Raw genomic sequence first — 14,046 nt, 5'->3', positions numbered from 1 at the left:
TTTTGCAGTTTCTTCTTAAAGTTATCAAAATGTAACAGCAAAAGATATCATTCTAACACAATAACTTCTGAGACCAAGAAGACTACTTAGTGCTACTGCTTAGTGACACACAAACAAAACAAAAAAATAAATCTGCAAAAAGAATTTAATATACTGATCATGTTCTTGCAGGAAAAGTGTATTACAAATAGCAGCACAAGCTGAGACAGCCAGCAAAGGATGATGGAAGGGATAAAACAGGAAAGGTTCTATGCAAAACTTGTATTAAATACAAAATATCTCAAGGGTACAAAGTTTGTGTCTTTTCTCCAAAAGCAGATCGACCACATTCACTTAGCATCCTTTGCTGATTTGGCTTTTTACACGGCCTGACAGTATTTCTGTTTACTTAATGTTGCTTTTTTTCTTTAGCTTCTTTGGTAGAAGTGACAGTTGCAGGGACAGGAGCATTGGATTCAAGGTTGTTTTATAAACATAATAATGTAAAAGTAAAACTGTACTGTCATAACATTAAGATTCTAAATTAATCAAAAACATTGTGCCATATGTCAGAAATCTAATTTTTTTTGAAGCATTATGAGATATGATGTCACATGAAATCCACGGAACCAGAGCTTCCAGAAATAGCTACTGATACAATTCAGTGAAACAAGACATGTCTGAAGCTCTGAGAAGTGTCCAGGTTCAGGCTCAGCCAGCAACAACCAGGCCTCAGCTCACTCAAACTCCCACTCCCCACTGCTTCACCCAAATAAAACAAGAGTTGAACTCTGGCTTCATTTATTTTCAAACCGCTTCCTCACCATTAGCTAGTGACATTTCACCTTCCTTATTGGAATTTCACACTTTGATTTTACAGTTGAATAAACCATCTTCAGAGAAAGTGTCTTATTAATAATGCCACAATGCAAAAGAAGTCTGAAAATTTTCATAGAGAATTTGTAGCTTCATCTTTGGAAATGCATATAGTTATTCTGGACTGAAATGACATTTTTGTTGTTTCAGAGCCTTTATACTAATGGACACTCTGAAAAATGTAGTAATAATAAAAAACTTCTGAATTAAACCCTTGTAAATATCCACTATAAATATCTAACAGTCAAAACAGTATTTAAATTTTAAGTTTCAATGTCTCCATTAGTTAGCTAATGAAAAATCCAAACCAAACCAAAACACACACACACACAAAAAAAAAGGGAAAAAATCTTCAGCCTATTTCTAAACAAAAAACCTATTTGCATGTATACATGTTCTTCTACTGTTAAGTGACTCTTTATTTTAAGCTAAGCTTTTCTCATACAAAATGGAGTCAGTGTAGATTATTAAACGTTCCGTGAACAAAGGTTTGCCTGTTTGTTTATCTAATCTAATCTAATCTAGATCAATAAGAAATGAGCTCTTGCACACTTTGTATTATGCTTACAATAAAAAAGTTACAGAAGAAACCAATGTTTCAAATTCACAAAAAACACTTACTCAAACAAAGCAGCCCCTTAAACAATACAAAACAATAGAAACTGGTTGGATACAATGCCCATTAAATTTAACCATTACTTTAATGATTCCCTTTTTTTATTCAGATTAACTATGTCACTATTTCAACATGAAAGTGACACAGGTAGTCTCATTCAGAAAACAAATTGTTCATTGAATTAAAAAAAAAAACAACAAACATCACAAGGACTGTCAAACATTGGAAATTTTGTAATCTCTTCCTTCGAGGTTTACCAAAATCCAACTGAATGAAGCCCTGAATATCCTGATTTGACATCAAAACTGGCCCTGCTTTGGCCAGGGCACTGGACAAGAGACTTCCTGAGGTGAAATATTTTTTTATTATTTTTTTTTTTCATCTTGATTGGTGTCCTACAATAATATAATTAAAGGACTTATAAATGTCCTGGTTTGAGCCACGATAAAGCCAATTTTTCTTTTTACTGATTTTTTTTTTTCTTCAGTAAGCTTTCTTGTAACTAGCAACAGTGTGTTCTGCTAGGCTGATAAGACACTGGAATGTTTTTCTAACTACTGAGGCTTCAAGGCTGCCCCTGCCCTCTGCCGGCTCAGACCCTTCGGGGAGATCTGTGACCCCCCCCGTAGGAGGCTGAGTTAGACAGACAGCAAAATTGGCCAAAGATATTCCATTCCATATATCTACGTAAGCTCAGAGGAAGGTCAGAGATCACAGAAGACAACTTCCTTCCTTCTTCTTCTCCCCTTTCTTCCGTCCATGGCCAGCGTCCGGGGAGGACTCTGTTCATCCATCACTGTCGACCATTAGGCTCGAGATCTCCTGACCCCCATAACTCTCTGCTTTCTCCAGCAGCAGCTCCGGGATTCCTCGGGACTCTTCCCAGTTCAGGGAAGTGCTGTGGGAGTTGCTGGGGTGGGGGGAGGCAAGAGGCTTTTGCCCATACCTGAATATATCTGTATATAACTGTATATATTTTCTTGCATGATTCATTAGTGTTTTAATTAAAGCTGTGTAGTTTAGTTTTCAATCCAGCCAAGTCTCTCTTTTTCTCTCTCTCCTTCCCTACCTGGGTGGGAGGGGGAGGGGATCGAGAGCATTGTTGTCGGACCTGAGTCAAACGGTGACAATAAAGAACATAGATAAAACCATAAAGGTTTATTTATTTAGCTCTACAGTCACTGAAAACAATACAAATCCAATACAGAGTTTCTGTCTTAAATAAAACTAATGATTGAATGAATGTGGTTCATTATTATTCAGTAAATTGAAGCATCCCAAGTAGAACATAAATGTTAGTGGTAATAGATCTGGGAGCTTTTGTTTGTTTTCTTGTGCTTTGATGAATAAGAAATAAAAGATTAAAGGTACTCTTGATAGCTGTGCATGAGTTGCATACCAATATAGCCTAAATTGGTAGTAAAGGTATGCATATTGACTTTAATGAGACACAGGATCTTACACAGCAACAGCTTTAGTATAGAGAATTTGCAAGATGTAGATGTTACAGTTTTTAGTATTGATACACTTATTACCTTCCTGAATACTGGATTTTACAGACCCAAGCACATAGATCTTAACACTGAAATTTATAAATGGCCTAGGCAATTTGTGACTCGCATTTCAGTTAGATTTTGCGTAGATGTATATATCAACTCTATGAGTCATATATTGTTGCAGGGGAAAAATGCTTAGTTCATGTAGTTTAAACCCAATCAGGTTGAAAGCATTTTATTGACTTTTTAATGACACACAATAAACTGGCAGTCTATGAACTATATATTTGGGATCAATATCTACAATACCATAGGTAAGCCACAATACTAGGTGCTTATGAATTGTTAATAAACACCAACAGTCTTCTAAACAGCCTTCTATAACTAATTACCTAGAAGTTCCAACCAGAGACACAGTTTTATGAGCACAGACATGCTCTCACAGGATGTCTGTGCCTGTAAAAAGACAGGACTCCATTACTTTAAAAACAAGGAAGTTCTGTTTTCAGAAGCAGATACCATCTGACTAGAGCATTTGATTCTTGGAATATCTTACAAACATATTTTACAATTTAATAGTTAGGTGTCAGCTGATTCAGATTTTCCAAGGATATAAATTATTCAGTTCATAAGGTTCTTAAGCCCTTAATTACGACAGAGTCCTTCCTCTGAGTAAAGGATGTGCCAGTATCCTTCAACTGTGAATCTAGATGAGCAACTGTAACATGAATGTCAATTGTTACTATGCTTCCTTTCCATGAGAATAATCTCTTGCTCAGAGTTCAAAGTCAGCCACAAACAAATGTTGGTACTGGAATAATTTGAGGAGTGATTCACTTGCCAAACCCAAGTGTGAGAAAACATTTTAGATGTCTTATTTTATCTGAAATAAATGTGTGGGGTTGGCAGGCATGACCAGTCTATTGCTTCAGCAGCAGTTGGAGATCAGGAGGCACTTAAAACGGCACTATACACTTATTTTACTATAGCTGCATTATATCCATTCTTTTAAAAGTCCATGTTGCCTAGTTAAATAATCAAATATCATTAAATTATTTTGACTAGGGCCAGAAACCCACTCTTCTATAGAAATCAGTATTCAGGGAGTAGGAGTTTGTGTTCATGCTCCTACCTCTTGGACAACGTTCTCTTAGAAGAATATAAAGGCACACCTTTCTTCCTTTGGGATTATTTTCAAGGGAGATAAAAACTCATTGAAACTCATGCGGTTCACCTGGGCCCACTTCTCCAGCTTCTCCAGGTCCCTCTGGATAGCATCCCATCCCTCTAGCATATTGACTGCACCACCCAGCTTGGTGTCATCAGCAAACATGCTGATGTTTGCAACTATCAATATCATTAATGAAGATATTAAACAACTCTGGTGCCAGTATGGACCCCTGAAGGACACAACTTGTCACCATTTTCCATCTGGACATCCAGCCATTGACCTCTGTCCTCTCTGGATGTGACCATCCAGCCAATTCCTTATCCACTGAACAGTCCACCCATCAAACCCGTATCTCTCTCACTTAGAGAGAAGGATGTTGTGGGGAACTGTGACAAAAGCCTTGCAGAAGTTCATAAGTCTTCCCTTGTCCACTGATGCAGCAGACAAAAAATTGCCAAAACTTCAGATTTTACTAAAATAATGCATAATTATTTCTTTACTTTTAAAATGTCTTCTTGTATGAATAATCACAGTAAAAATTACCAATTAAGTTAATAGGTGATATGTAAGTAAATTAGTTTACTAGTGTAGGAGTGTCATTGGACTGCTGTTTACTGAATGATCATGAGAAAAAAACAAACCAAAACCCAAACCCAAATAAAACAGAAAATATGTCGTCTAAAGAGGGAATTCTCTGTTTATATTCTATCATGCCAAAATTTTACAACTGTTACAGTTTTTATCACTATGACCCTAACAATATGCTGCATTGCAAAAGAGATACCAAAATGAAACTACTTGCTTCACTGACCATATAACAACCAAAATTCTGGCTGATGTTTAGTTTCTTTTGTGAAGGAGAACACATTACAGAATTCCTGTATTATCTCTAAGTGACTTGTTTAAGCCCTTCACCCCCAACCCTGCCTCATTTGTTTCACTTTCAGGGACCTGATACCACTACAAGTATTCCCATTTGTTGTATTATGACTAAACCTGCTGTTTACTATTGATTTTATTCATAGCTCCTGCATGCAACAGCAATCCTACTTCAAAAAGAATATACATTTTTAATGGGATAAAAAAAAAATTGTGGGTCCAGTGTTTAAATCTACTTCAAGACACTTTTGTTCATCTAATATTTAAAGGTCAAGCAAGAAATATAATTCAGTACAGCCTGTATATACAGTGAATACTTTAAATTTCTGCAAAGTCTCAGAAAAAGGAATTAAATTAAAGTGAGAAGAGTCAATAGAAAATATTGAAGAGCCCGAGGAGACATAACTTCAAAGAATAACAAGCAGCTCAAAAGAAAAGAGACAGACCTAATAAAGAATTCCTAAGAATGAAGTATAAGGAGGAATATTCAGTCCTTTTTAGCTACAGGAAGGTACTATAAAAAAACAACAGTGAACCAAACCAGAATTCTATGCATTAAAAAATTGCTTGCTTTAGAGTTTCTGTTTTGGGAGGGTTTACTAATATTAAAGGCCTTTTAAACATAAAATACTACTTACTCCTGTCATCTCTTAAGGAAAACAAATACTCTCTGAATTTATTTTTTATCATTTTTCATAGCAATGTGGAGCTATGTAAGCTCATAAATTCTGAGCCTTACATAAAATGGAGCTTGGTTTTGTTTTGGTTTTTCCTAAATAAGATTAACAATATGTGGTAGGTAATGATCATGAACTTGTATCCTGTGGTAATTTTTCCTTAGACCATCTTTAATATTGCCTGAAGAAGATGTTCCCACTCTTTATGCAGCTTTGGTGATGAGGTTATTGAGACACTGTATAATTCAAGGATAGTAATGTTGATAGCTCACAGATTGCCCAAAAGCCTTTACTCATTTATTTGCCTTAGGTTCACACAGGTACTCACTACTTTCTAATACCCATTGTTTACAGTGAAGTAATTCTGGGTTTTTTGCCAAATATTATACCAAGCCAAATATTTCCCAAAATCCAGTGACTTGCCTTAGATACTTTCCGTACTTATCAGATACTCTTTGTGCAGACCCTGTTTAAGTTGCACTATTCAAGGAAGACATGCCTGTTCAACGCACAATCTTATAATCAGTGTCTTTCAGACATTATCTAGATATTCTTTTCTAATCCAAGTATTCTCATCCTCCTTCCCAAAAAAGGTTTATTTAGCTTTAGTTAATCTAGGACAGTCCTGATAGTCTTCAAACTGAAGTCTGAACACAGAACCTCATATATGGCCTCATCAATGCTGAACAGACAGGAAAGATCACAGACTTGACCTGATGGCAACACTCTGCTTAATACAGCCCATCAGGTTGTTGACTTCCTCTACACATGGGTCCTTTGCTGGCATATTGTCTGTTTATCCACCAGAAACTCAAGATCCTTCTCTGTTAAACTGTTTTCCAGTTGGCTGGGTCCCAGTGTGCACTGGTGGCAAAAAGCAGTAGTATTAAAAGATTCAATTTCTCCTATTTTTCAGCAAGGAATTTGGTATACCTATAGCAACTACTGGGCCACAGAAACCTATGCTTTCCCTGTACAGCACCATTCCTACCTGAAAATATTATAAAGATATATTAAAAACTGTTTTTATTTGGAAATTTCTCTTCCTTCTACTCTTCTTCTCTTCCTTCTTCCTACTAATTTCAAGTGGAAGTTTCTGACAAAGATCCTCTTGTCTGTCACTCCTAAAAATGTGTCCATAGAAGTGCAACAAAGATGGGGGAAGGACTAGCAGGCAGGACCTAAGAGATGCAACTAAGGATGTTGGATTCATTCAGTTTAGACAAGGGATTAAAGCTTAGACTGAGGGATTAAATCAATGTACTCATCAGGGTGCAGAGAGGGAGGTGCTGATCTCTTCTCTCTGCTATCTGGTGATTGGATGTGAGAGAAAGGCTTAAAGCTGCATCAGGGGAAGTTCAGATTGGATTTAAAGAAAAAGTTCTTCACTGAGAAGGTAGTCAAACACTGAAAATGTCCCCAGGGGAGTGATCAAGGCTCTAAGCCTGTCACTGTTCCTGAAGTGTTTGGACAGCGCTCAGGTGTATGATTTAACTTTCAGGTTGCTCTGTGTGAAGTGAGAAGTTAGACTCAATCCTTGGGGGTCCATTCCAACTCAGGATATCCTACGATTCTATGATTCTAATTTTATTTATGGAAAATGAGATTTTTTAATATTATTTTTTTTTTCCCCCTGTGTCAGTGATGTATTAGTAATAGTCATTTTAATGTATCCTTTCAAGAGTATACCCTACATTCCCACAAAAAGTGTCCCATCTGCCTAATTGGACTCCATTTTCATGGAGAAATCCACAAAAGGATCTTTGGGGGATTTTTTGGAAGGGGAAGGTAAATTGCCTTAAGAATGTACCAGCTCCAGGGAATATTTGCTTGTTCATAATTTGTAATTGCATCTGTAAGTATTACTTTGTCATATTGCAGTAGGGGTCATTAATTCATAGAATCATAGAATGGTTTGGGTTGGAAAGGACCTTAAAGATCATCTAGTTCCAACCCATCTGCATGAGCAGGGACACCTCCCACCAGACTGAGTTGCTCCAAGCCCCATCCAACCTGACCTGGAACACTTTCAGGGATGGGGCAGTCACAGCTTTGCTGGGCAATCTGTTCCAGTGTCTCAGCACCCTCATACTAAAAAATTTCCTCCTAAGGTCTAACCTCCATCTCCCCTCTTCCAGTTCTGATCCATTACCCCTTCTCCTTTCACTACAAGCCCTTGTAAGAAGTCCTTCCCCAGCTTTCCTGTAAGCCCCCTTCAGGTACTAGGAGGCTGCTATAAGGTCTCTCCTAATCCTTCTCTTCTCCAGGCTGAAATGCTCCAACTCTCTCAGCCTTTCTTCGTAGAAGAGGTGCTCCAGCCCTCAGATCATCTTCATAGTCTGCTCAGCCATCCTGATCTGGCAGCCTGTAGCAGACACCCACTATGACATCTTCTGCCCCGTCTTCCCTTTAGCCCTGACCCATAAGGTTTCAGTCCACTCAGCCTCCATTCCCAGGTGGAGCTCTACAGACTCCAGCTAGTCCTTGAGGTAGAGGGTGATACCCCATCCTCTTCTGCCCTGCCTGTCCTTCCTACAGAGCTTACAGCCAAACATGCCCACACTTCAGTCACAGGAGTCCTCCCACCATGTCTCAGTAATATCAATAACATTGTAGCCCTGCAGGCCTGCACATATATGCAATTCCCCCTGCTTATTCCCCATGCTCTGCGCATTCCTCATAGAAGCATTTAAGACAGCCCATTTGAAGCAGTTGTGCTGCCAGGGATAACTGATAGAGCAGATTATTTGGAAGCACTTATCAGTGCTTGTCAAGTCCCAAACTGAAAAATTGTCTCAAAATAGCCACCCTGACAAAATGTACATTGTGCTTGGGTGGGGTCCTCATTCGATAAGCCATCTGGACCCTGTTCTTGCAAGAGAAGCCCCTCATCTGGTGGCCACCTGATAAGCAGGACACTATTCTTAATCAGTAAGAAACAGCAGCCAGCAAGAGGAGCCCTGTGGAACCCTCCAGAGGCAGAGTGTCTTCTTGTAAAAGCCCTTGGTAAGGCCACTGAACAGGGCACATACACAGGGTTATTACTTGGTCTACCCTGTTGGGAGGGACTGCATGACAACCTGGACCCTCAATTCCCACTGACTCATTTCCAGAACATTCTCAAACTCAACACTAAATCTGCACAAAGTAGGCAAAGCCTCACCCAGAAGAGGTCAGGACAGGTGGCATAAAAGAGGCCAACTCTAAATCCTTGGTACATGCAACTGCCATCCAAGAACCACTACTTTTTAAGGTGTGAATTTGTAACATATTGTTTGCCCAAGTCATCCAGATAGCTCATTTGCTAAAATGAATTGTAAAGAATTATGGTATTACCTTCTTGAAATTATGAAAACTTTTTTTTCCTTAGAAAGCATTAATCTATTTGTAGTTTAGAAAAATATGACTATCAACATCAGGGAAGAAAGGCCATAGCATCACCTTGTGACTACAATGGCCCAGTGATGAGGAAAACATGTCTATATTTCATTCAGTGTTGTAGATAAATTTAGTTAATATTTTGAATGTATTCACTCATTCCGAACTTTTCCTAAAGAAAAAAGCAAGAATAATTTACAGAGCACTTGTACATTTAATGAAAGTCTCCAACTGTCCTGTGATGTGGCTGCTTCTTTTTAAATAAGAACTTTTTTCTCAATTCCTATGTAAATTTTTGTTTCCTTTTGGACAAATTATGAAGCTACATTTTAAATTCACAGTGAGATAGGAAAGCTGTGTTTATATTTCAAGCATAAATACACTCCAGTTTGTAGCATTTACTTTATAGCAGTGTTCCTAACACCAGTGTTCACTACACTAGCTTGCACAGCATGTGACTAATAAGGAAATTTATTTTAACACAGCAGTTCCCTCAGTGTGCATTTTTTCATAGACTGATTAACTCGTACGTACACACAGTAACAAACTGCAGTTAAAATCCCAACTGAAATTCAAAATTGAACAAAGAAAAGACTCAAGCATTTATTTTAAAATTTTAAAAAGTATTAAAATCTTCCACTGTTCATGACACAAATGTAAAATACTGTTGTAATTCTAAGGTTAACACAAATAGCTTTGTTATGGTAATGAACCTAAATAATTGTAAAATATTTATGTGAGATTCTTAAAGGTTTTAATTTTTGTTTAATTTTTATTTTTTTCTCTTGCTGAGCAAACATTACAGAAATTTGTTTGGCTAAGTGAAGCCTTTGGATTCTACTGAGGCCCATAAACAATTAAACTGGGTTCTTGGTTCTCAAATGCAAAAAACAAAATCTTGAATGCTACCACTTTTTAATAACAAATAAAGCAGAAAGATATCTTGAAACAGGGTTCCGAATCCAAGACTGCTACTTTCTATGAAAGTTCCCAAAGTACCAATTTATAGAATAATATTCTTGTGCCTTCTGTGTAGCCAAAACCACCCTTAAATTCTTTTGTGAAAGAAGGAACTCAGTAAAAGCATTTATCCAGTGCCAGAATAACTTCTACTAACTACTTCAATACAGACAATTTGCAGTAAAGGCCCCAGAAAGCATAATATAATAAATAAACTTTCCTTTTGAGTACCAGCCAGACAGGATTCTTCAGAGAGTCTCAGTGCTAAACATTATACAAGAAATCCTTACTCATCATGCTAAAAAAAAAGCTGATATTATGTGAAAACAGACAAGTATTATCAAAGGTGTTATTTTAAATAGGCATGAAAAAGGAATGAATATAAAATTGTAATGTGTGAAAGGCAGAAAATACCTCACTTAGGCTGTCTTATACATGCCTGCATAATTATGCACAGGACTTAGTTCATTCAAACATAGAGTAAGTTTAGAGTCGGTGAGATGGAACATCCTGATTCAGGTAATTTTTGAGCAAGCAGCTTTCCTGCTAGAGCACAATAATGACATCTGTCAGTTTTGACAAAACACTGAAAGAATTCTTACTGTACCAGAATTTGTTCAGTTCTTCAGCTGCTAGTCATGGAATCATGGAATTGTCAGCGTTGGAAGGGACCTCTAGAGATCAACCAATCCAACTCACCTGCTAAAGCAGAATTGCCTAGAGCACATTACTCAGCACTGCATCCAGGCAGGTCTTGAATACCTTCAGAAAAGGGGACTCCACAATCTCCCTGGGCAGCCTGTTCCATAATTTAAAAGCATCAGATAAATGACATTGAAGAGCAGATTCAACTGTGTGATAATTATAGACATATGGAGACAGCTAAGGTGAGAAGTACAGGAGTTCTAAAAAAAACAGATTAAAAAGATAACTAAGCTAATGACAATGTCATTCAAAGAAAAAGAACAAAAATAAAGCAAAGAACAGTAGAGTCATTAGGATAGAAATGCATAGCATGATGTAAAACCATTTTTTCTCAAACAAATTCAGGCATTTGCTTAGACTTTGCCTTCTAATACCATAAAGCCATTGAGATAGGAAAATCTCCAGCAATCTCCAACTACTACAGACTGCTGTTGACTTAGGTCTGCCACTATGCAAGCATAAGTTTCTGGTAACATGCATCACAATGTCAAGACTGTGACTGTAATTTAGAAACTTGCACGTCTGGCAAGTCCTCAAGAAGACACAAATCAAAATAATGAAGACACAAATGAAAATAATGAAAACTAGAAGAAAAGCATGACTGTATTGTGTCTCAGGAGATGCAGTTTTATAATTAAATTCATGTTAGACTCAGAAGTTAGAGAAATCACGCTTCGGGTCTGTCTCAGGCTCTCCAAATAACAGTGCCACCTGTAGCTTGTCAAGCTATTTGCACATCAATTAACTTATTTCATTAAATTAAAAGACCAAAGGGGACAACTTAGCTGATCTAAAATCTAAGAACCATAGTAGGCTTTTCCCAGTGATTTATCTAGTACAAGTAGAGTAAGCTGTTTGGGCCTGAGCAAGCTCAAACAGCCATTACAAAAATGACAGCTCTGAAGTTTTCTTCCATTTGCCTAGCAGGCTTGCTGTTTCAAGAGTAGCATAATAAAAAGAAACCCAAGGTATTTAATGAGGAAGTTGGAGAAAAAAAAAAGAATGTCTAAGTATGCAATGCAGTAGGAAAAAGGAAGACTGAGAGGGAAGATATTCAAGACCTGTGATATAAAATAACATTAAAAAAACCAAGATGAAGCAAACATATTATTGTTGGTAAAATGTAATGGAAGTCATAATTATGTCAGAGGTAGCACAGTAAGAAGGGCAGGTCACGTATTTCAAATGGCTGAAGACTTTTAACAAGTCAGTTGATAACAAGTGCTTTGATATAAGGAAAATTACTCAATGTGCCTGAAATTCTAAGTTTATTTTAGTATGTCCTTTGAAGGTTTAAATTTTTAATTTTTAAAATGACATCAGAAATTTCCTTGATGTTGAAAAGAGCTTGGTGAGTTAAATAAAATGACAAACACGTCTTTTGCATGCCTACATTTTAAAAATACTGACTACTGGAATCCATTAATACCAAAAAAAAAAAAAAAAAAATTGTAAAAAATCCATGAGATGTCTGAATTCTTTTGCTGCTAATGTTTGGCATTAAGGCCTTCTAGGCAACTACCTAGAGCAGCTTCAACACATCTAAGAGCACTTCAATGATATTCTGAACTTTTGTCTTCTACTTCCATCACCTATGTCTTCACACTGTCCTTGAAAGACATTTCCCTTTCAAGGGAATAAATGCATAGTTAGAAACATATGAAAAAGTCAGAACATGAGCAAGCTTCTGTGAAATTAATGGATACGGGAAAGGTAAATCATACATAAGCTGCAGAAGGCTAATTAATTTGAATAACCAAAATACTATTTATTTTATTTTTGATGCATTCTAATAAGCCAATAGACAGACAGGTATGATTCTACAGAAAAGACAGTAAACACAGAAAATGAATTGCAAAAAATTTCCAGAGAGCCACTTTGTAATTGGTAAGAATCAGCACTTTCCTGTCAGTGTTTGAAGTGATTCTACATTTGTTTCACATTCTAAATATAGGGGGGAAATCAAGACTCCTTGCCCAAATATTTGGAACATGTTAAGGATAAAAAATGGCAATAGGTAAAAATACTTGTTAACTAAAGGAAATCATGTTTTTATAAGCAACTGTTGTCAAGTGGTCAATTAAGGGTGGCAGTTGTCTCTGTGCAAAGTTAAGCCTCTCTACTAAAACACAGCCTCCAAAAGGACAGACTGAAAAATGTGCCTTAGTAGAAGTTTGTTAAGGATGTTGAAGATCAGGAGGTTAAAAAAAAAAAAAAAGTCTCTGTTGCGTACTCAGTCATTCTAGAGCACACATTATGGCAGAGGATAACAGTGACTGGTGGTCTATCCTCACCTTATGTTGGAAGTTATTCTGATAAAAAGTAAAAGATCATGCAAGAACATATATTTTATTGTAACACCTGGAAAAGAAGGATTTTAAGGAGTAAATTGACTATTTTTTAAATTAGAAAATGAACTAAATTAATTATTTGAATTATTTTATTTTTTTTTCAGAACCAAATTTAAACAGAGGGCATGGAACTCATGATCTACAAATCCTTGCTTAAAAAAGCAATAGTCATTTAGGTTATTGCTAAGCAAAAAGACAATGTACTGGTGTCACAAAGGGGCATCATGATGCTTATTTTTAACATTCACATTTATTTTTACATTAGATTTTTAAGTCACCCAAAGAAGCCAAAGTCCTAATTCTAGACTCACTAAAACACAGTGAGCAGAAAAATTAAACAGCAATTCGAACTTGTGGAGCTGTCAAGGTTTAACACTGGGCCAGCAATTAAATGAATGACAGACTCTCTCCATTAGCCCCTCTCCCTTCCCAGAAAGGGAAAGGAGAGAGAAAAAGGGAGACAGACGTACAGGTTGGAAACTCAACTACACAGCTTTAATGATACCATAATTATGAAAAATAAAATAAGTAAATATATACAAATATGTACAAATACATACAAAAGCAATATTGGGGTCCCCATTGTCCTGGTTTGAGCCAGGATGAAGCCAATTTTTCTTTTTACTGATTTTTTTTCTTCAGTGAGCTTTCTTGTAACTAGCAACAGTGTGTTCTGCTAGGCTGATAAGACAGTGGAATGTTTTTCTAACTACTGAGGCTTCAAGGCCGCACCTGCACTCTGCCGGCTCAGACACTATGGGGAGATCTGTGACCCCCAACGTGGGGCTTAAAATCTAGCCCCCCCATAAATTGTTGTCACAGTTTGACTCAGGTCCGACAACAATGCTCTCGATCCCCTCCCCCTCCCACCCAGGTAGGGAAGGAGAGAGAGAAAAAGAGAGAGACTTGGCTGGATTGAAAACTAAACTACACAGCTTTAATTAAAACACTAATGAAT

Source organism: Chaetura pelagica, unplaced genomic scaffold (assembly GCF_000747805.2).
Source record: "Chaetura pelagica isolate M959 unplaced genomic scaffold, ChaPel_1.0 scaffold189, whole genome shotgun sequence".
Lineage (NCBI taxonomy): Eukaryota > Metazoa > Chordata > Aves > Apodiformes > Apodidae > Chaetura > Chaetura pelagica.
The sequence above is the reverse complement of the archived record's forward strand: the minus strand, read 5'-3'. Positions refer to the sequence as shown.